Genomic DNA, 23785 nt, shown 5'->3' with positions numbered 1-23785 from the left:
TGTGGTCACACTGGGAACTGAAGAGTTTTCAGCTTTAGTAGTAATTCAGTATAACATAGAGCTGAAACTAGGGAATCACCACACTTGTATCTTGGACATAATGTATCTTTCATGGGACATAAGAAGTGTCACTCGCTAACCAAAACTGCTCATTTTACTAAAATAAGGTCAGATATCATGTTTTAATTATTTATAACCTAAACATTTGGGATATACTTTCAAACACATCATTCTACAGGGATACAAGCTGGTTTGGTTGTTTTCTACCCTTTCCTTTAGAGGTAAATTTTCCAAGGTAACTTATCTCTAAGATTCATTGTCAGGTAGCATGAAAGTGTCTCTACTGCTGCTTGTTTCTTAGCCTGAAAACCTAATCCTGAAGGTTGTCAACCTGGCACTAATAATCAGAACTCTTCTCAATTTTAAAAAATAAACAGTTCTGACCATACTGAGACAACTGGTGCATGGCACAGCAGCAGCACAGGGCTAGGCTGTGTAACCACCAGGCACTGCCATGCCATATCACAACAGGCTTTTTCCCCAATCCATGGCTGCCTGTTGCAATACAGCATCTGCTAAAGAACACAGAATATAACAAGGAACAGCAGCAGATTCACACACCCATCCATGTCTCGAGAGTTAATTTCCATGTAATTACATCTCACTGTTCCATTAGTTGACAAAGAGTATTAAGCCATTTCTGCCATGGTTTGAGATGAGAAAGTGGAATACGCTCCCTGCAATATCCAAATACTACCCTAATATTTTTAAAAGAGCTGTACCCATTGTATTGGGTTTTATTCATTAAATGGTTGAAACTTACAGCAAAGAGACAGATGTGAACTGTGACTTGGTCTCACTGACACTGCCCTCGCTACGCTGATGACAACACTTGCCTTTCCACTCCAAAACAGGTATTGGTTGTGGTAGGTACACACGGAAAACAACTCAAACTCAGTTACACTTTTGCCCTTTACAACCCACCCGTGCAATACTTTTAACAAAGCCACTAGAGTGTATCACTCGGGAATTCAAATTATGTACAAGGCTTTTATAATTCTTTCACTTCCATTTGAAGTGAAGTGCAAGTGGAAAAGCCATTATCTTGAATTTTTTTTGTTGTTGGATTGTCACATCAGTAAGGGAATTCTCTCAAATGATCCTGCAAGCGGATAACTAAAATATCCTGCACCAATTTTATAATGAAAACAAGGCAAACAAAGATGACAAAGTCCAAGCTGCTAAAACACCTGATAGCAGATCATTGTTTATCTTCAAAATATGTGTGGCAAAAAACAGAAGTGAGGGCAGGGAGGGCTTGTTTTCCACTGTGAACCTGGTGTTTAGCCTAAATAAAGCAGCATACAGAATGCAGGACGACAATCTGCCCATTGCTGAAGGGCATGATCCAACCAGCAATGCAGCGGCAGCAACTAGAAATTCCCAAAGTATTCCCCATCACTTTGTGTCCTCATTTACTGCACTCGGCTGCCCCATGCCATGCTCTTCTGCCCCAGCAGGCCACTGCCACCAGCACTGGTCTCTCATGCCAGGTACCTGAGGGGGTCTTCAGGCACCGGGACAAGCAGTCTCCCTTCCATTCAGAAGCTACTGGGAAAATGCTACATTGCCAAGTGGAACATTCCAATTATATGGTAAGAATCTGGCTTAGGATGAAAACATTAAACATGAAATAGGATGATCCCATGTACGGCAGATGTGTGTCTATAGAGACATAGTGTAGGAGTGTATTTGTGGTGTGTCTATACATATTTACATACACACTTGTGGACATGTGAGTGTATAGATACAAAATACTACATAGACATCTAAATATATAATTAAACAGATACTAGCATTAGAAGTTTATATATAAAGTGATTTGGCTAAGTTTTACCAAAACCCTGTGACTGTAACTATCTTTTACAAGCAATGGCTTATGGAGATTCTTTGGGCAAAACACATTAAGTCCTGGAAGCTAAGTGGGGGAAAAGGCAAAGCCTTATTTAGTGGCTTCAAATATTTATATTTTAGTTCAAATGTCTAATCAAGACAAAGCAGATCTGAAAGTCATGTTAAAGAACCTGAAGTTTTCAACAATAAGTAACCTAATTTCCAGAAACCAAAAGCAATTGCCAAAATACTTATTTAAACTGCTTTCATGGAAACAAAGAGAAAACATTTTAAAAATGTTAAAAATATTAAATCAACTTGACTGCCTCTGTATTCCATGAATTCAACAAGATCCTAGGCAACAGTAATATTTAGAATAAATATTTTTCTCATGGGAATAGCATTTTCACTCAAATTTACCAGATGATATCAATTAAAAAAACAAAGATTAGATACAGAAAACACATCTACTGGCTTAAAAACTAAACCGTACTTCAGTGAGTACAAAGCTTGTTTAAGAAGATATTGACTTTTTCTTTTAAAGATCTTCTTACTTCTAAGGGGAATTTTTTTTCCCTTGCAGTGTTTTGAACTACTTTCAATCCAAACGATGAAACTCTGTTCCCTAAAACTTCAGAGAGCACACCCTACTGTGTAAAATACTGCACTCATACACAAATATAAAATTGAATATATCCAAGGGAAATCCAGTACTGATTCCAAGTTCTGCACTTGACCTATATGCACACCTTAAAAAAAAGAGAGGAAGATGAAGAGAGACATAAATAAATACAGACCGGTGATACAAAAATACAGTAACTTTCTACGCGATATACCATCTGTTCCTCCAGAAAACCATGCTGCATCAAGCCACAGGGGCTACAGCTATGAAAAGCCCTTGTAGAAGAGCCAAGTTCTGCAATGAGCAGTTTCAAATCTGTGGAAAACTGTACCAGCCACCACAGTAAGGAGGCAGCCTGTGATACGTTTAGGGGGAATGGCCATCCCCCCTTGCTGTGGGCTGGGGTTACCCGAGCTGCCACAAGGTCCTCAGAGAGCTCCCCAAATGTTGCAAACCCAGGGTCAGAGGTTTACAGCATACCAGGAAAGCTGGGCTGTGCTGCAGAGCAAGCGCTGCTTGTTTGAGGATGTGGTGTTTCGCCATGGGTTTTTACGGGAAAGTCTCGTCTCCAGAGTTACGGACACAGTACACTGGATTTCCCCAACTACTCCACAGACCACACCTCCACTGCTGCTGCTCCCTTCTCTTGTCCTGTGGATCTAGGATCAGCAAACAGAAATGGTTTCCAGAACATGGGAACAGGCACCCTAGTAAGCCTGCTGCCCCTGAGGCACATGAAAAGCAGGAGTTGCTGTTGCATGCCAGATGCTTGCTCACTGTTGTGTGCCTTACAGCAAATAAAGTGAGCGTCTTCCTGCCACTTGGGCAAAGAGGCAGGCAGTAGAGACCCAGATCAAAGAAGTGCTAAGGGGTGCTCTGTTATGGTTAAAAAGTCCAAGTAAGGTGTGCAGCCCTCTCCTTTCAGCTGGAAAAGTCTCAGGTACTCAGGATTATGTAGTAAGAATTTCCTCTGCCGCTTGTGTTGTTATTCATTAGGCATGTGTTAAAAAATGTATCCGGCCTTTCCAGACTTTGGTTGCATTATCACACCAAACACAGGCTTTAGGGCAAGGTCTGAGTCCTGTAAATCACGCTTATAGAGAATTTGCTTGTGTTCCCTGTCACCAACCCCAGAAAAAAACGATGGAATCGCAGAACCCCGGGCAATTAGGAGACCGTACCTGGACTGGAGGGAATTCATGAGCCAACACATTATCACAGCTCTCATTAATAAAATAATAAACTGTGCAATTACAGTGGGTTGTACACATACCTTAGGGTATGCAAGAAGGCACAAATTTAGAAATGGAATATTTCCAACAACCAACAACTTAAACAGGCAAGGATCCTTATCAAACAATTAGGTTACTCAAGAACTACTCCAATAACTGGCCCTTTTTGCCCAGGGTTATGCATTCTAGAATCATGTCATAAGCTTTCATTCAACTAGGCTTTTTCCTCTTCCTTTTTTATTTTGTTTGTACTGTTTAAAAAAAAAAAAAAACTCCCCTCTAATCCACCCAGCAGATGAGGTGCTAGATTTTATTTTACATTACATCCAAAAATGAGGAAGTGCAAAGAAAAACTACGTTACCAGGGATAACCTAATTGAGTTTGGAGCTACTGGGCTACAGATGGAGAAGCAGATACATAGAGCAGGGAGAGTACACCAGAATGAAACATCACACTAGAATCATGCAAACCTTTTGCATATATTGTTTTATCTTTGTTTTTATGCTGAATCATACCAGAAACAGACAAAAACCACCAAAAAAACCTTTGAAATTATGCCACCTGAAATAAGGAGGCATCAGACCTCATTTAAAAAAATAAAAATGGACATCATACACAAACTGAAATTAAATGCAAGTTTCTCCCATCTTAATAATTCCAAAACCAGATAATGAGATTTCACTGTGGAAAGAAGCACAAGGGCCAAGTAAGCCCTGGCTCCAAGCAGGTTTTTTTTCAGCTGGGTTATAACTACAAATAATAAAAAAAAAAAAAAAGAAGAAAAACCCTGAAACCACAGCTCTAAGTCAGTCAGTTGTAACACTTTCACCTAAGACTTCATGTACTTTATATTCAAACTGCAATGAAAGCACCTTGGGGTACATAATGTATCTTTTTTTTTTTCCTAAAAGACCTTATACCATCTGGCAATGTAAAGATCATTTGTGTTGAGACTGCCTTTTGTTGTAAGTCTTCTCTGCCTGAAGTATCCAGAGGCTGTTTCCGTGTAGACAGTTTTTCCAAGGTTCTCACCTAGTGTCACTTTATTCAATGAAAAGCAAACCTTGCATGCTGAAGGTTTCCATTTATAGGCTGAGACAGTCACGAGGAGCACTATTTCAGCAGTACAAGTCCTATCTACAGCCGATGGCAAAATCCTAGCCTCATGAAAAAAAAAAATCAAAATCAATAACAACTTCCCATTCTGCACTTTTATTGGTCAGGACACAATCCAAAATGACAGAATTTTCATTATATTCACAAGACATGAGGCAGTTCACATGGTGTCACAAGCTGTGCTGGGCACAGTTTGGTGTCATCTTCTCAGACGTGGGGCTCTGATCAAAAAATTGTGAGGTAAGAGCAAGACAGTTTTGTGTTGGCTCCAGAGAAAGTGAAGGTCCAGCAACAAGATCCATGTTGGTATGATGCAAGTGCTTTTTAGAATAGCTCTGACTTCCACCATCTATTGGCATAGGCAGTCTGCTCATGGATTGACTTTCTGATCACTTCCCTACAACCCTGAGAGCTGGCACCACTGGTTCAGCCATAGCGTGGCGGTGGGCATCCCACCAGAGGAGCAAGGCTCAGTGAGCACCAGGCACAAGGTAAATGTCAGGCACCATCGATGACAGGGCCTGGGGAATGACCGTCACCCTCTGAGCAGCCTGAGGGTGATGTGACTGTAAAGGATGTAAAAGGAATTCAAAGGGCTTCAGCTCAAAGGCAAATATCTTTATGGTCCAACAAGACATAACCTTGGCTGGGTCAGTCACAGGCAGCTAAATGGGCCATGCCCACTGATCCTGCTGCATCCTCCTAGCAGCAGAGCACCAGGAACAGTGGGTAACATTTTAGAAAGATATCCTGGGCAGACTCTGATACACACTCAAAGTGAGACCACAGCAGTTCCTCAATTAAAAACTAGTAAGATTTTTTTACCTTTTCAACAAAATGTGTCTGTGTATATGCATCTACATAGACATATGTGAAATAAATGCTAACCATCAAACATACGTAATTCAAATAAATTTATTTATTTATTTCAAATATTTTCTTTGATAGTTAACCAACAGCAGAAGTTGAACCTACATGGAATCCAGGACAATCTTTTTCCCAGCACCAAACAAGCCAGACCTCCAATCATGAAATTATTCCAGGTATATTTACTATGAAGGAGACAGATGAAGGAACATGACTAGAGGTAAAAGCTATGATAACATATACATACATGAGTCTAGATGTTTATGCTTAGACATGCATTCCCATATACTTCTTCACACAATGTGACAAACCCCCTCCATTTTCTGCTGTAATATGTTCATTTTTATGGGAAAGCATCAAAGCAGGAACAAAAAAAATGCATTTTTGTCTGAGATAAAAAGACAAGTATAATCCCATCACCTGCATGTGATACTGTCTGAAATAGGCAAGGAAATTGAAACACAGCTTTCTGTTTTCTAGTGTGGTAATCTGTAAACAGCTATCAAATGTATTTATTACACTTTTGGCTCACCAGACAACCCACCTGACTAAGAAAAAGAGACTCAAAATTAGTTTCATTTATTCCTCTGCTTGCTAGTTAGGTGGGTCAATTTATTGACTGGGATCAAATGATACTGCAAATAAATTAAATCAAAACCATGCATAAGCAAATGTAAAAATAAATACCCTCAAGCAAGACAAGAAGCATCATATTCTGTGTACAAGCTATCTGTGGAGATGCCGAAGTTGGAAGTTAGAGGATGTTACCACTGTATCCTTGAATGTGCCTTTCTTAGGATCTTAGTTACTCATTGACAAATGTTCGTATGACTTGAGACTGGGCAGGGATTCTAAAGACAGTATTACTAAAATGCTGTAGGTTAGAGGGACACTTGAGATGATAAAAATAACTTCCTGTAGGCAATTATAATCCACTGTCAATCACATTCATACCTTCCCTCCCCATCTTACTGATCTTCCCCTCTAAGCCTCATCCTCAACCAGCATACTTCCAAAATTGTGCATTTAAGAACCCTGTTTTCTTCTATAATTAAGAAGGCTGTGAGTGAGAAAGAAAATTAAAAGGTTTCTCTCATATTCATTCCATTTGTAGAAAATATGCTGCACTGAAGTTTTAGAGAGGTGTGCATGAAGGAACTCCATCATCCCATGTGTCTTTCTCTTTCCTGCCATGCACAGGTGATCTGGGGAGCAGGGGGAGGAAAGTCAGGGTACATCTACTACAAACTACATCACTGTTCCTACAGAACAATGATAAAATATCCAAGACCCACCACTATAACGCATCACACAGAGGACATAGACCAAAACTAAAGCAAACGTTCTTCCAGTTACTCTCATCTTTTCCAAGTGAATGTGTCCAGTCTAGTTTCCCATCATGGAGGGTTTGGGTTTATCAGCCTTGGATGAGGAAATCTGTACAACCCAGAAGCAAAACAAGCATTTCCAAGGTGACATGTAAATGCATCTCATCCTTGATTAAAAAAAAAATTTGGAAGACCTGATATGCTTCCATTCCCTTCTCCATTCCCTTTTCTATTACCTTCTCACCTCTCCTTCAAGCCTGTTCATAAAAGAGCAGTTAAATTTTTTTCCATGAAGACATCACTAATTTAATAAAATCACTGAACAACTATATGAGCCGAGCTATAAAACAAAGCAGAGAAAATGAAGGAATTATATGTCATCCTTTTGCCTCTCCACATTTCACAGACCAAAGTCCTGTCAGACCAAAGGAAGGTAGGTGCCCTCATACTACTATATATCAGTTCCAATTTACAACCTTAGTTGTTTAGAAAAAACAGCTGACTCAAAATTGCCCTACTAATCACTCCAAATCATTGAGTAGTTTTACTAATGCGTGGCTGACTATGAAGTTCTTCACCAATAATTAACATTACTCACTACAGTGAATTAGGTCAAAGATGAGCATGATTTGTGTACTTAATTAGTAATTAGGTAAATCAGAGATTAAAAATATATGACATATCAAACATGACAGATGACTTACTGAACCAACTTCACTGTCCTCTTGATCCCAACATTTTCCACCATAAAAACCAACTGCAGAGGTAGCAATACAGTACTTGGTATCACTCTAGCTATAAAACAAATACCTACCTTTCTGTCAGTCTGTATTTCACTAACATAATTTCCTCCTAAACGTATTATATAAACGACTCCCACCCTTACACTTACCAAAAATTTCTTCAGATGTATCAGTAACATCTTGCTAAGCCTCTATCCAAATTCAACTGTACCTCACAAATTAAATACATGTAGCTTATCCATTATTTAAACCTTAAGAAATCAAATATTCTAGCCAAGCAGCTCTGTGAATATATTCACTAACTTTTAAAGGGATTTTGCTAATATTGCAAGACCAAGCATAAAATGGAACAGACTGCAAGTTTTATTTGACACAAATTTACTAAGAATGCTGGAAGAAATTAAATTCACATAGCTTTGAAGAGATTTTAAAGCAAAATCTCTTTACTCAAAGAGCCTAGTATTACAGCCTCACCTGGTGATCAAAACAGATTATCATATCAAGACAGCAGCAAGATGTCCAACTTAACAGTCTCATAGTTGATAGTTTAATCCTTTTTTTACCAAACTGAAGAAACTTCTATTGACTTACACAGGACAGGGAAATTGTCTGTAGGAGTCTATGAATGCCCTGCCAAAGATAAATGCCTTTTTCACTGAAGAACTATTTTACTTCAGACAAATGCACTTAAAAGGCTTTTCATAAGCAGTTTCAGAAATTACCTTCATAAAAATAACCCATTTTAAATGGGAAAAAGTCAACATTTGTTCATCTCTATTGTTAAGGAAGACCATGAATTGTTCTTGATTTTCTCTTCTAAAACATTAACAAAACAGTTTTAGAAATTCAACTCTCGAGATGAATCAGTGTTTCACAGGTGTCACACAGAACTCAGCTGAATACTTCCAGCGTGCACAGGTGTCAGTGAACCATGAGCCTGCGCTACACTCTAGGGCGTCTCTTTTTCATTGCTAATGCTTGTGCAGAAAGAAAGAAAATCACATCCACTCCTCACAAAAATTGACAACAGTTAAGAGCAAGTAAAGATATTGTTTTTCAGCTAAATGAACTATTTATTTTAGCTGTCTTTGAAAGACAAGGAACATAAAACTGAAGATAGTTCTAGAGCTTTTGTAAAAAGACTAGACTCAGAATGAACTACACTGACCTATGAAGACTGTTAATAGATGCCAGCAACTTACGTCTCTGTTGAATACTGACTTTGGTCTAAACTAAATAGTTTTTGCTCAAACTAAATAGTATCACATCTTGTTGTAAAGGAAGGGTAACCTCAGCTATTATTTCATACTATTCTTTCTTGAAACACCACACATGTTTTGTTCTAATGCAAGCCACAAACACAAGATAAATATCCCAGTCTCTATATTTATGTATCTTATTTAAACAAACAAAAATGACAAAAAACCCCACACCAACATGCAAGAAAACCCCACTCTCTAGTAAGATTAATTTTGATAACCCTGATCCTGTGCCATTAGATTTTTTTAGAGTTTCTGCCTAAGCCCAGATAGTGCTCTATGGAAAAACTTCTCAATAAATAATATTATTTCAACAAAATTCTCTGACTTTATATCCTGTTTTACACTTTGCAGTTAGAATTTTCTTTCAGCTTTTTACATTTCTTTAGGAATATTATTCTCTGTAGCCACAAACGTCTAAACTTCACCATAAATTACAGAAAACAACTTGGAATTTTTCTGAGTATTTTCTCATGAAGAGGGTCAAACTCTACTTTACTGCATTACTTTTAAAATGTCACCTGACACTGTAATTTCAATTTTCGCTCCTCTAGTTTTCACTTTTCTATTAAACTGAACTTTGCATGCAAATTACCTAACTGCTTTTCTTTGTATGAAATTTCCAATAAACTACTACCTGAAATAGAAACTTTCTGTAGTAGTCAAACCTAGAATTTCTCCCATATAACACAACAGCAATTAAGCCACACCTTTCAAAAAATACTGTATATCCTTTTCACCCCCCTTTTTTGCAACTTACATAAATCAAAGATTTTAGCCAGAGCTGCAGCAGTTTATTACGACTTACTTAAGTTGCAATTAAACACATTTAGGAATAGATCTATTCTTTACTATTCTCTTTTGGGTGTGCAGGATCAAATTTCTTGTACATGAGTTGCATTTTTCAGACTCTGTAAGTGTTTTAGGGCAGAACTATCAACTAATAGAAGGGAAAAAAACCAATCAAACAAACAAAAAACAAGAAAAGAACTTTCTGTAAAACACAAATTGAGGTGCAGCAAAACAAATTCATGTGTACATGAAGTGGCCATAAACTCATTACCTACTACATTATTACATTACTTGTGGTTTCCATGTCATATTTAGATAAAACTTTTCTGCTGAGACCAAGTTTACACTGACAGCGATAGAATGTGCAAAAACAAACCCAGAAAAAAGGGATATTATCACTATATAAACTGGTCATATCAGCATAACCATGTACCAAGGGAATTTACATCAGATAATTAAATCCATATTTGTGCACTGTATTACTTTAAGAAAACCACTCAAGTGGTACATTTTTCAGTAGGTATGCCCAGAGACTCCCATCCAGAGAAAGTGAAGGAGGGAAAAAAGCATGCACAGGTTTTGCTTACTCCAGTAAAAGGTGATATCCAGGTTCAAGAAACAGTAAAAGCGACACATCCAGGGCAGAGAAGGAACTAGGGAAACATAAGCAATACTGTGACCAAAACCAGTGTGGTCCACACTCCACTGCTGCTACCCTGGCATACAGAGAACAGAGTGACCATTCTGGAGACATACAGAATGTGCCTGAAAGACAAATGGAAACAAGAATCCACAATACTTCCTCAGAGCAAAAAGAAGCTCTTAGGTTTAGACCATATCAATGATGGCAACAATTTAATCACAAGACAATAAAAAAAGGTAAGAGATTCCTGACAGACAAAACTGCATATGGTACTTTAATGTCTTATTCTACACTGAGGATTTTGAAAGACTGTGTAAGATTGTTCCCCTACCCATATCCTCTCACACCTTTTCCATGCTCATGGCTTTGCAAGGGAGGTTTCCCAGGGACAAACCTTCCTTGGAACAACCTACTACAAATGAGTAGGGAGGGTAAAGCCAATTGTTTAATCTGTGAACAAAACAGAATGGTGAAATAAAACGTCCATTTTATTGGGGTACCTCCCACTTGCTATTTCAGTAAAAAGAAAAAAAATATTTAAAAACCACAGATGTTTCCAGACATTAACATATTCTTTAATTTCACTAATGATTTTTTTAAGTCTAAACAGGGCCTTGGTTGTCATGGAAAAACTTATAATATTTCCATTTACAGTGGATTTTTTTCTCTCAGGCTGTCAGACCAGCATTTTCACAAGTTCTAATTTCACTTGAGAATGAAAAATATGGCCACAATGAACTGCTTTTTAATATTTCCTGCTGAAATAGAGTTGCAAAGTCTTACAAAAAATTTTAAGCACCCAAAAGAGAAACAAGGCTGTAGAAAGCTGCTATTTCCTATCAGAATGGCACAACCAGCTCGAAACTTTCATTGTTCTATCATAATTCTGTGCTACTTTATTTAAATGTAGCATCCCAAATTACTGACTGAATATGTGAAAAAATACTGTTCTCCATTTTCCATCTAGCTTACTCTTCACTTTGTTGTTTCTTCGTATTTTAGCAACTGCTAGATATTCTACTGAAAAAAAAAAAAAAAAAAAACAACCAACAAAAAACCTCCAACAAACAAATCGATAAACTACAGGAGAAAGCCAAATAACTTAAAAATATTTAATCTGCAGCATACTATTTCAGAGATGCTGTTCAAGAAACCTTGAGAAAAAAATAACCTGCCTCTTTAAAAAATATTTTAAAGTAGTTTCCTTGTAACTTATCGGACCTTTTTCAAATAACAAAGGTATGCAGCCTCTGCACTCAACACTCCTGTTTAACTCCCAAAAGTATTAACAATTAACTCTTCCTGAAGCCTTTAACCCATAAGAATAATAATAATTATGCATTCCTCCTGCTTGAAGGACCAATAATTTAAAACCCCATACTGACAGTTTGAGGTAAAAAGGATAAAACATGTTCCCTTTACCCTGTGTGAAGACCACTGACATGAAGAACCAACTTTTCGTGGGCGTGATTCATGATGGGACCCAAGACAGAGGAAGTCAGTACTCAGCTCTGCCCATTCACCTGCAATTCCTAGGCAGAGTCAACTACAAGCAAGTAGTATTTGCCGAGCTCTACTTACAGAGTTGGATAGATAACTATCAATATAACCAACCACAGCTTATTATAAACCCCACCACACTCAAATTTGAAAGATGGCAAGCCATATTTCATAATCCCAGTCACATTACTGTGACTTATACATTACTATGACTTGTATACAGGAATACTCTTAAATAGCAAGCATTCTTCTCTTTGATGGGTGAGTATCGCAGTATTTCACTAAGTAAACCACTTCTGCCAGGCACACAGCTCCTATATTCCCACTACCTTACCCAATACGGTTAATTTACAAAAGCAGAACCAGTAACTACCCCTGCTGTTGATGAAAAATGATGAGCAGAGGGACATATAAAATGGTACTTGTTACTTTCACTTCTGTTTAAATCCAATTCACCTTGATTCTTTTTTTTGTTTTAAAGCACCTAAATAAATGAATAAGCAAAGAAGTTTGGCAAAATGCTTAACAATAAATGTACTGCTTTAAAAACATCCAGCTTCGTTACAAACATGCAGACCAGAGTCATAAATTTGCTCACACAGCTGAGTACAGCCAGTGGTATTAGAAATAGTTAAAAGTCAAAAAAGAATAGCCTTGTAGGGTGCCACCACATAAACTAAACATGATATACTGCCAAACACTCAAGTAGACACATGTACCATTATTCAGCAAGGACCACATGAATGCATATGGCTCTCTGTTTTGTCTTCATAGTAACAAGAAGGTTTGTAAACAGATCTCACATATGAGGCAATCTAGTCACTTGAGAATCTAATAATCTGCCTTTATAAAGAAGCATTCTGCACTGTTGCCACACAATTGGACTTAGACACACAATTAAAAGTCCTCTACATTTGTGCTTTGGGACAAGTGCTGCTCGATTCTATTCTAACCCATAGCAGCGAGGTTTCAAGAAATCACGTCAGTCAGGATGTATAGAACTGCTACGCCCAACAGCCACTGAAAAACAATACCAACATCACACACAACAAAACATTAAAAATGTGGATTGTTCGATCAACAAAAGTAATGACAGACTGACTTTGTAGCATATCGCTGCTGCCTTTGCACAGCTGAAAACCACAGTAGTCTTAAATACATTTGCAGATGACAGTAGTAATGTCTTAAAACTCACATGAACAAACCCTCTCAGCCTACTCTACAACACTTTTTTTTTTTTTTTTTTTGGAGAAATAAGACAAAGTGAAAAAAAAAAAAAAAAGGAAGAAAGTTTCAGATAATCCATACCTGAAGTTTCCACTCCTGAGTGGAAGGATCAGGAAAGATGCAACATCTAAGTGTAAATAAATATAACTCCCAGGTTAAACTGCATCTATCTAAATATGTCCACGTGCTGCAAATCTAACAGGCAGAGACTCTCCTATCTTTGAAAAACAGATGCACTTTTTTAGCACGTCTGTATATCATCTTCACTATCAAAATATTGAGGATTCCACACCGTGTCCTGATAACCTGAGGATCAAATTCCTCCGGTAGTCAGTGGTAATCCACAACAACAACAGAATTGAAAACTGGGCCCACTGAATTTGTACCTCGTTAGACCAGTAGATCCTCTAATCAAGTAATTACTCTTAACTACCCGGTGTCCCCAGAACTCCCGATGACGATGAGCGGAGCCCCCTTGCGCTGGGAGCTGCACGAACACACGCCTGCACCCGCAGCTCCGGGAAGCAGAGAAACACAGATCTAGCCAGCAATGCTTCTCTTATGGCAGCCTGACCACTTTGTTTACTTCTTTCCTAATAATTCTCAGTATAAATTCATTAGAAGAAAAAAAAAATAAAGAAAATGTGACACCCTTGACTAAGTCAGCATAAAATGTTCAGCGCCCCCTCTATTATTTAATAATGTACAACCCCAGACAAGTTTAATACTAAAGTAGGCTTCACTTTAAAAAGAGACAAGAGAAACTATTTAGCTAAATATTTATGCTAAAATTCATTCGTATTTTGATTACTTTAGTTTAAAAAGAAAAAAAAAGTTTAGGAATTATTAAGAATTATTGCCTAAAAAACCCCAAGTCATGAGTGTTTGAGCAGAAGTTTCATTTTTGCAACTATCATGCAAAAAAGAAAAAAAGCAAACCAACCCAAACTCAAAAAAAAAAAAAAAAAAAAAAAAAAAAAAAAAAAAAAAGTTTGACGATTAGTGCCAACTAGTAAGAAAAACAGAACCCTTTTCCGGGAAATTAAGCTTTGCGGAGGTTTATCGCTGTCCCGGGGCGAGCCCCGGCCGCCGGCCCAGGGAGACAAGCCGCGCTGGCCGCCGGCCGGCCGGGACCCCGGGCCAGGCGCTGAGGCGGCGGGGCCTCCCGCGGGCCGGAGCTCTCGGGGACACCCAGCACCTGGAGGCCGGACATCACCGCCCTCCCAACCCTCCGCCTCGGGCTCCCTCACGAGGGGAAGGCCGTGCGGCGCGCCAGCCCCCGGCAGGAAGGTCAGGGCGGGCTGCGGGGCATGACCCGGGATAACCCGGGGCTTTCCCCCGCCTCCCCGCTCCGCTTGACCCCGACGGCGGGGACACGGCGGGGACGCGGCAGGGCAGCTCGCCGCCCCTGCCCGCCTCCCGGCGCGGAGCCGGCGTGCGGCGGTGTATCCTATGCGATATCCTATGCGACAGGCGCGGACGTGCCGCTTACATAATCCCCGCCGGCCGCACACGTACCCCGCATTACATAAGGGATCGTGCCCCCGCCGGCCCCCGAGGCAGCCCCGCCGGCGGGCGGGGGGACAGAGGGAGGGAGAAAGGGAGGGACCCGGCGGCGGCCCCGGCCGAGCCCCTCGTTAACCCCCTTCCTGTGGCGTTTACACGTCATGGAACATTCCCGGAACGGGCCAACGTCCCACCCACTTCAGGGAACAGTCACCGCGGCGCAGCGCGCACACGCACTCTCGCACACGCACCCCGGCGCGGTGCCGGGTGTCCCCGCACACACGCGTACTTCCCCCGAGTCCGGCACCCCCGCGGGGACGCGCTGGCAGCCGGGGCACATCCCCTCCCTCCCTCCCTGGGCTACCTCCAGCGCTCTGCCCTCCGCCGCGCCGGGTGGCCCCGGGCGCCCCCCCGGCCTTGCTGCCCCCCCCATCCGCTGCCGGGGCGCCGGAGGCCGCGGTGAGAGCCCCGTCGGGTCGGCCCCCCCGCGGGCGCCTCTCCCCGGCGGTGACCATGCCCATTCCCCGCCGCAGGAGAGGATTACGCAAGGCAGCCTTCTCCTCATCTGCATACACTTACAAGCCGGGTATTCCCCACATTTCCTAACGGCGTGTCACCGACAAAGGCCTGTCCCCACCGTGTCCCCCTCCTGCGTCGGCTCAGCGGGAAGGGCCGCCGGCCGTGGTGCCCCGGGGACGGTGCCGGTGCCTGCCAGCGCCCGGAGCCGCCGCCACAGAGGTGACTTACCGGTCCGGCGGTTTTACAGCCCCGCCGGCTTCCCCCGCTGGCGCCCTCCCGCCGCCTTGCCCTCCACTTACCCCCGCAGCCCCGGGCGGCACTCGGAGCGCCGGCCTCGGAGCCCCCGCTCCGCTGAGCGCCCTGCCTGCCGCGGCCCGACCCCAGCCCCGCGGCGCCCCGCACCCGAGCCCCGCCGCCCCGGCGCGGCTGTCAGCTGGTGGCGGTGACAGGGGGCGAGCGGCGGGCAGGGAGGAGGGGGCTGCCCGCAGCAGCCGGTGCTGCTCACCTGGGAAATCACCGAGGAGGAAGGAGGGAAACCCTCCCGGTGCCCTTGTTGTTGTTGCTGCTGCTGCTGCTGATCCCGCCGGGCGCTCGTGTTGTTCCTTTGCTAAGGGCTCGCCCGGAGTGAGGCGGCTCGCGGTGCTTCTTTATATATAAAGACAGACAGAGATATTCCAGCGGCCAAGGGGCGCCCGCTTCACGCGTTTATCTTAAGGCAGGTCATTCCTCTCCCTCTTTTTGGGAAGGCTCATCACCATCTCCCTGACAGTGGCGGAGGGGCTGGTGTTGCACAGGGGAGAGGCGGAGGCCCGGGAGCCGCAGCCCGCCCTGGCCGCGGCGGGAGGGAGCGCTCCGCGCTGCAGGCGGCTCCGCCGGGCTATTCCTGGCACCACTTCCCAGAACAGAAGTTACAGGGCGGCGAGCGCGGAGCGAGCGCGGGGAGCGCGCCGCCCGTGACGTCACCGGGTCCCCCCGCGCGGCGGCGGGAGCGCTCCCGGGCGCGGTGCTGGGCGCTGCCCGCCCTGGGAGCCGTGCGGGGCGGGAGCCGCGGGAGCCCCGCGGCGGGGAGGGCGCGCACCGAGGAGGCAGGGCCTCGCAGGGCGAAGCCGCGGCCTCTCCCCGCCGGCGGAGATCGCCTCTCCCCTCCCCCTCCCCGCCGAGGGAACTCCCAGGAGAGCCAGTCCCGGCTTGCCGTGCGCAAGCCGCGCGTCCTCCCGGCCTGAGAATTTCCTCCGAGGACGCGGGATCCTCCTGCCCCCTCCCCTCCCTCCGCTTCCTTTCTCTCCCTCCCCCGGCCCCTCCGCCCCCTCGCTCTCGCCTGCTCGAGATCGCGTTATCTGTCAGGGAGAACAATACACCGCCGGGGCTCCCCGTGCCGGCCGCCGACCCCGGCTTCACGGCCGAGCCCGGGTCTCCCGCGGGCGGGGACCACCCTGGCCCTCGCTCACCCCTCGGCACATGGCCCCGGAGGAGGGGGCGCCGGCTCGGTGGGGCTCGCTGCCGCCCCGGAGGGCAGGCAGCCCGCCGCGCCGCCCCGGGCTGTGCCGCAGACATACGCATTTATCGAAACACCCGCTCGCCGCCGGCGCCGCGGCCGAGCGGAGCGAAGCGCCGGCCCCGGGAGCGGCCCGCGCCGCCGGGAGGGCGGGCAGGGGACACGGGCGGCCGCCGCGCCGGGAACGGGGCCGCCCGCGGCAGTGGGGGCCCGCAGCGCCCGGGGCGGGTTCGGCCGGGCCGGGGCCGGCGGCGGGGCCGCTCTCTCGCAGCGGCCCCGGGGCGGGCGGGCGCTGCAAAGGGAATACCCTCCCGGCCGGGCGAGGCGGTGCTCGTGCTTCCTTGAGACATCCCACCGCCCTTCCGCTGTGGTCGGGAGCCCCCCACGGGATTTCGGAATGTTCGCCGAAGCGGGACGCGGCCCTGGTCCCGCACCGACACACGCCCCGGGTCCTGCCGCTCACGCTGCCTTTGAGTTAGTTAAGCCTGAGCGCGATTCCGGGGAACGGCGTTTGTATTCCTGAGATTTGCCACCGCTGCTCGGAGAGCGAAGCTCGACCGGCTGGTTCCCTCTCCCGGCCGCTCCGGCAGCGCGGGGGTCCCTTGGCTGGCCTCGCCTGGTTTGGCTTTGCAGTGGCACCGGCGCCTGCTGGGGTTTTGACAGCAGGTCTTCACTTACTTTTCAGAGCAAATTTTCCTTTGAGGAATCCATTCAGCCACGTTTACAGGCTACTGGAAATTGATTCGAAGTGATACCAATTCTCAGCACTGTCATGGTGACATAGAAAGTCATACTGGGATCTGGGATTATTCTTTTGACTGAAATCAAGAAAAAAATCAGCCTCATGGATGAAAAGGCAAAAGTTTATGCATAAATCCTGAAAGCAGTCGTTCTTATGGCAGATGCCAGGGTAAATAAAACCATTATTTCCTAATTTTAGTAGATAAGAGTTTAAGTTCTTCCTGCAACTTTAGGGACTAATAACAATTCAGTGCTCAGAGCTGGCAATACAAGTACATAGAAGGGCACAGAATGTATTAACAAAAATCTTCTCATGCTACTGTGGTCCGTGGCCCCTGTTAATTTTGATGATCACTGAGTCAGGTTCCTAGTGCTTTATTTTGCTCAATCCAGAAGGTGCAAGAGAGTCTTGGGATTTCTTGGGGTTTCCCTCAAGTTATACTGGCACAAGATCATGTGACCATAATTTCATTATAAATTATGACTTCTCTTACAAAACAAACAAACAAAACTTGCTCCTACAAGCATGTTCAGTACTAAGAGGGCTGAAGAAAGAAGATTTTTCTCCTTTTTAGGTCCATGAGCATGTCTGTCTTTGTTTTCCTGATTTTGTAAGTGTGAGTGATACTGTTATTCCTGACACCAAGTATTGTTTGACTGGAATTATTCTGTCTGAGCAAACATATTGACTTTGGGGTTGTGATCTTTATTTGATGTCGTGTCAGAATAAGTCAATGGGAAATGGGAGTGCTTAGGATTTGTTTCAAATTGAGGTTTTCCCATCCTGCTGTTTTCTACAACAGCAGCATTTATCTCTGCCCCCAGATGATGGCTGCCAGTATATTCGCCTCTGGGAGGCTGCAGACACCTGACCAGCACCTTTGACTTCTTTGTGTATGCCCAGCATTGTCGTCCTCTCTCGTCCCTCTTGCAAGACTTCTGAAGTTCATTTTTACTGACACAGAGACCAGCCCACAAAAGGTACTGCAATAAGGTTCAGTGTTCAAAATAGGAGTTTATTTACAGTCAGTCTCAAAGCAAAGTAAAAAAATGTTTCTCTGTAATGCCTTTCAAAATAAAGGTCTTTTTCCAATTACATTGGTTACCTCAAGAAGCTATACTATGTGTGCTTTCCCACATTCTCTTAGTATTGCACCATCTGAGCCACAGCCATTTCCTTCACAGTGGCTGTACAGGATATGTGCTGGAGCTACAACTCTTTAGCACTTTTGTGTTGCCAGGAGAGAGAGCGAAGTTACAACTGTGCTCAGAGACCCTCACTATTGTACAAAATTTTTTTGGCTCAAGCCCCAGAGCAGGTTTTGACAAGCTGCACAACCTGCAGCTGCAAGGGTCCTTAGCTTGCTTCCTCCCCAGCCAAAGAGGCAAGGAGGTCTTCACAGGGTTCCTTCAGTCCTGTCCCCCTCTATGCACAGTTGTAGGGGAGTGGGTGTAACTGAGTACAGACTGACCTTCATCCCTGACCGATGCCCCTTTCCCCTCCCACGGGGAGCATGAGGCAGGAGCACTGTCCCACAGGGGGACTGCAGCTGGGATACCACGGTAGTTTTCCTCCCAAACTCCTGCCAGTGACTCTGCAGAGAGGCATCAGACATCTGATTCACTTTCTCTCGCCTACTTGTGGCAACAACATAACTTAGTAATGATGTCCTTGCATCATACCATCCTATCATTTCCCTCTAGATTTTTTTTGTTTACACCCAGCATTTAATAAAACTATAACTCTAACATAGAAAAGAACTAAGGGAGCTCTCAGATGTAAGATTTACAGCTGTTATTTAAATACACATTTTGCAGATTCATCAAAAAAGATTCTTGTTGCTTGGAAAGCACCTTGGCCATCACAGCTGCAACTCACAGCAAACACAACATACAATGATAAAATTCAGCAGTGATGTTCACAGATTATTAAATGCTAAAAATTACTCTGAAAATCTGGTTTGATCTCAGAACACACAGAATCCATCAGTTTTGTAAACTGCTGCTCTCAAAGTAGATAATAGAAAGCATTACATAATTTTTCTATAATAGTGCCATTGAATTGAAATGTTAAACAACTATTCCTAAAATAGCTAGTGATTTTAAAGCAGTTCATCCTTTATTAAGAAAAAATTACTTGGTCCCCAAACCTGTACCCACAAGCTCATTACTATTCTTCACAAAGTTGCTACAGATAGAACTGTAGCAAAAGAGACAAATCCTTTATATAAGGCACTGATACCCATCTACTGATTTCACTGCGAGCAGTGTAAAGCAAAATGGACCAAATGTATCCAATTTTCTGAAAGGCTCAAAGGGTAGGAGTGCAAAACAAAATTAGTGGTGTTATTTTGCTGTTTAGAGCCTCTTTCTTAAGGTTTGATTAAGTTAGAAAATCTATGGGAAACTGCCTGTGAATGGCTTTCCTCATAAATAAACAACTACTAGTAGTTTCCTATCAGTGATGTTTAAAACACATTGTCCTTATTTATACAGGAGTTTCCTCCCATGTTCGTTCTCTCATTTTTCTGACTGCTTGGACTGCAATGTCTCTTGCTGCCCTTGCCCATACCCCTGCCTTTTCTAATGCCCTCATTGCACTCAGTGCTCTTTGTGCTTAGTAGAAAAATATGCAAGATACTCAGAGCCCTGAGTATTTCCAGCCCTGGCTTTCCAATGCTGGAAGAGGTGGGTATACTCCCTCTTCTGTTCTCCTCGTTTTAAGATCTGCTCTTTCCCCCCTCATTAGAAGAGAGGAGAGCTCTGAGCTGGGCGCTGGGTGATGAACGGCCTGCGAGGGTGAGGGTCCCGGCCACCAGTCCCTCTCAGGGACGCATGGAGAGCCTGGGAGGGCACACCCAGTGGCTCTGGGGCCAGCAAGGAGGGTGAGAAGGGAGACTGGCATGTATCAGAAGAGTCGGCAAGAGTATTAGAAGGGCTGTATTTGCCTCTGACTTTACTTTGGATGTCAAATACATCACAAAATCCATTTGAAGAGCAGTACTGATTCAGGTAACTAATTTTTTATTTTAAGAGATATCTACCTTCTACTGGCCATCTCAAGCTCTTCTCAGAGATAACTAGCAGTTATGAGTTTCCCATATAATTTAATCATTTAATACAATAAAATATATTTCCAGCCACAGCATTCCACTTTCTCATATGTACATATTGCTTTCCTTTTGCTCAAGTGCCATCTCATTGTATGAGAAAAGAGAAAAAGACACTGCCAGTTCACCCTCTCAATACCTCTTGCTATGTGTGCCTTGAATCCAGACTGCTGTATCTTGTTTGTCTACTCTCCTACGTAAACAAGGGTAATCTTTCCTCATGGGGGAGTGTGCCCATGACTCCTCCACAGAACACAAAGGAGTCACAGTGGAGCACTTCTTTATCCACAACAGCTCCAATCTCATACGGTATCAAATGGTGTGAGGGAGCACGAAGCCAAGGTGGTTAGCTTGAACAAGTCTGTGTGTAAATAACTCTGGCAGAGGGCCCAAAGGAAGGGGAGTCCTGTTTGCCTGGTAACGAACAAATGGCTATATTTCCTGAAGGAAAAATATTTTTCTGCTATCTTGAGATTTCCTTAAAAAAAAAAAGAAAAGTTATTTTCTCCACATAAAGTATTTCCAGATGCAGAACTAACATGCTATGTGCATCAACAGCTTGATAATAACGTGTCATCACTTGACCTTGGAAGAGGGTGAAGAAATTAAAAAGGCAAAATTTTCTGAAATTATGCCCTTTCATGGGAACATTTTTTAAAGGCAGTGAATCCTGGGAAAATGTTTTTAAATAAAATTTGATTTCTCTTACTCATTTTCATTTTTTTCATAGCTAATTGACTAGCTGAAAAGGAAAATCTACAGTGCTGACTAGAAACTCAGGCAAGGGATTATGTGCACTTCTCTTGTGAGATAAATAAAGCTTATAAGGTCTATAGCCAGGTTCTCTTTGATTATCTCTTTTAACATCACAATCCAATTAAGTTTTTAAAAGACTTTTAGGCATTTGGAAAAAAAATATTTTGCCTTGCTGACAAGTGGAACATGTTACCCAGCACTGGTTATTTCTCTTTTATATTTAAAGTATTAGCTCCTACAGATTTTGTATACTGGACTCAGTTCTCCCCCTCACCCTGCCCCATTTTTTCTAGGAACAACTGAAGTAAGAGCCTGCCAAAGGCACGGCATGATTTAGCAACTTCTGAGTTATAAATAACCTGAACTATTAAGTGACTTAATTTTCTAAAAGCTTACCTATTTATATTCCCATTAGTCCTGAAAGCCTTTCATTTAGTGTTCTTCTCAAATAGGCAACCCTTTTGCATCATCTTCCAATTCAAAGAAATCTCCAGTGCTTCACGTGTAGAGAATTTCAGTAATAGGCTGGAGAGAGCAGAGGGGCAGACCATTCTTAACAGTAAGTAGTGACAACTTGAAAACTGAGTAAAGAGGATATCGCAAAATGGTAGGGAGTACTTTGGATAAGAAAAATGGCATTGAGTAAGTTGCAGCTATCTAGAATTTCACCACATTATCCTATCTCCAATACTGCTCTGGCACATGTCATGGGAACCTTCCTAACCACATTGGTTGCCTTCCTGGTTTTGCATCTCTGGAATCTTCCCACAGGCAAGCGCCCCGAGCATCCTGCAAATACTTCCCTTCACAGCTGATTGAGAGGGAAGTGTGCCACCTACTGAAGGACCTCAGCCACTTTCTATATGTCTTGGACTTTCCTGTTCTTTCGCATTTCTGAACTTTCCAGGTCTTCACACTACTGATTTGAATTAGAAATTAGTCTTTGGTTTATGAAAGTTTATAAAGTCAGGAACTAGAAAGTCATGAATATGGACATGAGCAAATGTAATCCAGGCTGGTTCCATCTAATTCATGTGTAAGTGGCATAATTTGATAAATCTTCTGTCTGAAAGCAGGTGTGTTACTCCTACATTGCCACTTTTTGCCAGAAGTATCAAGAATTATCTCTACAAAGGTAAAAAAATATTACATAACATAATAATCAGTAAAACACGTGGATGAGTTGGCAGTACTGACATAGATGGTATTTGCAGTTTAGGTGTTGGTTAGATATTTTTAACAAATGAGTGAACAGCTTCACTGCCAGGCAGCAGTTGCCTCTGATGGTGGGTGCACTTTGTTCAGTTAATCATTTGGTTGAACAAGCTCAAAGCAAACATTACACAGCTCTTGTCATAACTTGCTGTTTGACATACCTAGAAAGTGTCCTTTGGCTACCTGAGTCTCACACCACTGAGTTATTCATGCACAGTAATGCATTATTTTGGATACCAAAAAAAGTTGAAACAGATGTCAGTGTTGTTTGAAGTATTGTAATAGTGGATCATAAATAAATAATTTAAGACCAAATTCTTTTACTAATATCCATGAAACTGCTTAACTGAAAAATTTTCAGTATTGAAGTTTATCAGAGCCTTTCACTTTTGAGTCGGCAATATAAATTTTGTTACGTGCATTACAGTAGATGATCAAAACTTCTAAAATTCCGATTAAGTGAAATTAACAGATAATATATGCCTTTAAAGTTTCTCACACTTTTGTATTGGTCTTACTTGTTCCTAAGAAATATTGTTCTCAATAATTCTCAGTAAGAATGTCATCAAAACTTCTGCTGAAATGTAATAAATAAAATAATGTTTAGAATAAATATCTTAATGGATTAACAGTTTGAACATGTGTAAAATAAAAGTTTGAAGTGTTTCTACCAATTTTGTCAGTTTTAACCAACTTGTCATACGGTACATTAAAATTTCTGTAATACCTGAAACTGTACTGTTTAAGGTTTCACATGTGTAGGACATAGAAGGGAAATAAAATTCATGGTCAGCAAGCACAAAACAGGGAGCAATCTAACTCTAGACTCACCATCATGTCTATACCTACCATCAGTTAAAAATGGTAGTCATTGCAACAGTCCAGCAAAACTATCAGCCCAGTGACCAATGAAAGCACATTATCAGGAGTAATTCAGAAACAAAAGGGATAAAGAAGTGTTACAGCTGTATAGATCTAGGTGGCACACGCCAAATGCTCTTCTGCGCTGGCACAACCTGAAAAATTGCATGGTGCCATCCCCACTCCCATCAAGAAAAAGCCGAGGTTTATCACATTTAAAACAGGCAACCAACTCCCCCCCACCCTGCCCCTTAACTGTGTTAAGTTACTTAACACAGCACATGGCAAAAGTGTAGATCTGAGGCAGAAGAATGTTGGGGTGCCAGGCTACGAATGTCTTGAAAACAAGATTTGCCTCA

General features: G+C 43.0%; 1 protein-coding gene and 1 long non-coding RNA gene across 3 annotated transcripts in view; one reads left to right on the top strand and one right to left on the bottom strand.

Annotated features, from left to right (window-relative positions):
- Positions 1–16282, bottom strand: part of HIVEP2 (HIVEP zinc finger 2) — a 137020-nt gene extending 120738 nt beyond the window's left edge. Inside the window, exon 1 of one of the 2 annotated variants that reach the window (XM_066315567.1) lies at positions 15754–16282. The gene's annotated coding sequence lies outside the window, so the exon portion shown is untranslated. Of the gene's footprint in view, positions 1–13304; positions 14085–15753 lie in introns of those variants that run through there. The other variant, XM_066315566.1, reaches the window with a different exon arrangement.
- On the top strand, positions 15157–22991 carry LOC136359178 (uncharacterized). Its single transcript, XR_010743235.1, has 3 exons — positions 15157–15467; positions 18310–18465; positions 22122–22991. It is a non-coding gene; the product is annotated as an uncharacterized lncRNA (long non-coding RNA).
- Positions 22992–23785: the final 794 nt, after the last annotated feature.

This window comes from Sylvia atricapilla, chromosome 3, assembly GCF_009819655.1.
Source record: "Sylvia atricapilla isolate bSylAtr1 chromosome 3, bSylAtr1.pri, whole genome shotgun sequence".
Lineage (NCBI taxonomy): Eukaryota > Metazoa > Chordata > Aves > Passeriformes > Sylviidae > Sylvia > Sylvia atricapilla.
Note: the sequence above shows the minus strand (reverse complement) of the source record. Positions and strands in the feature narration are given on the sequence as shown.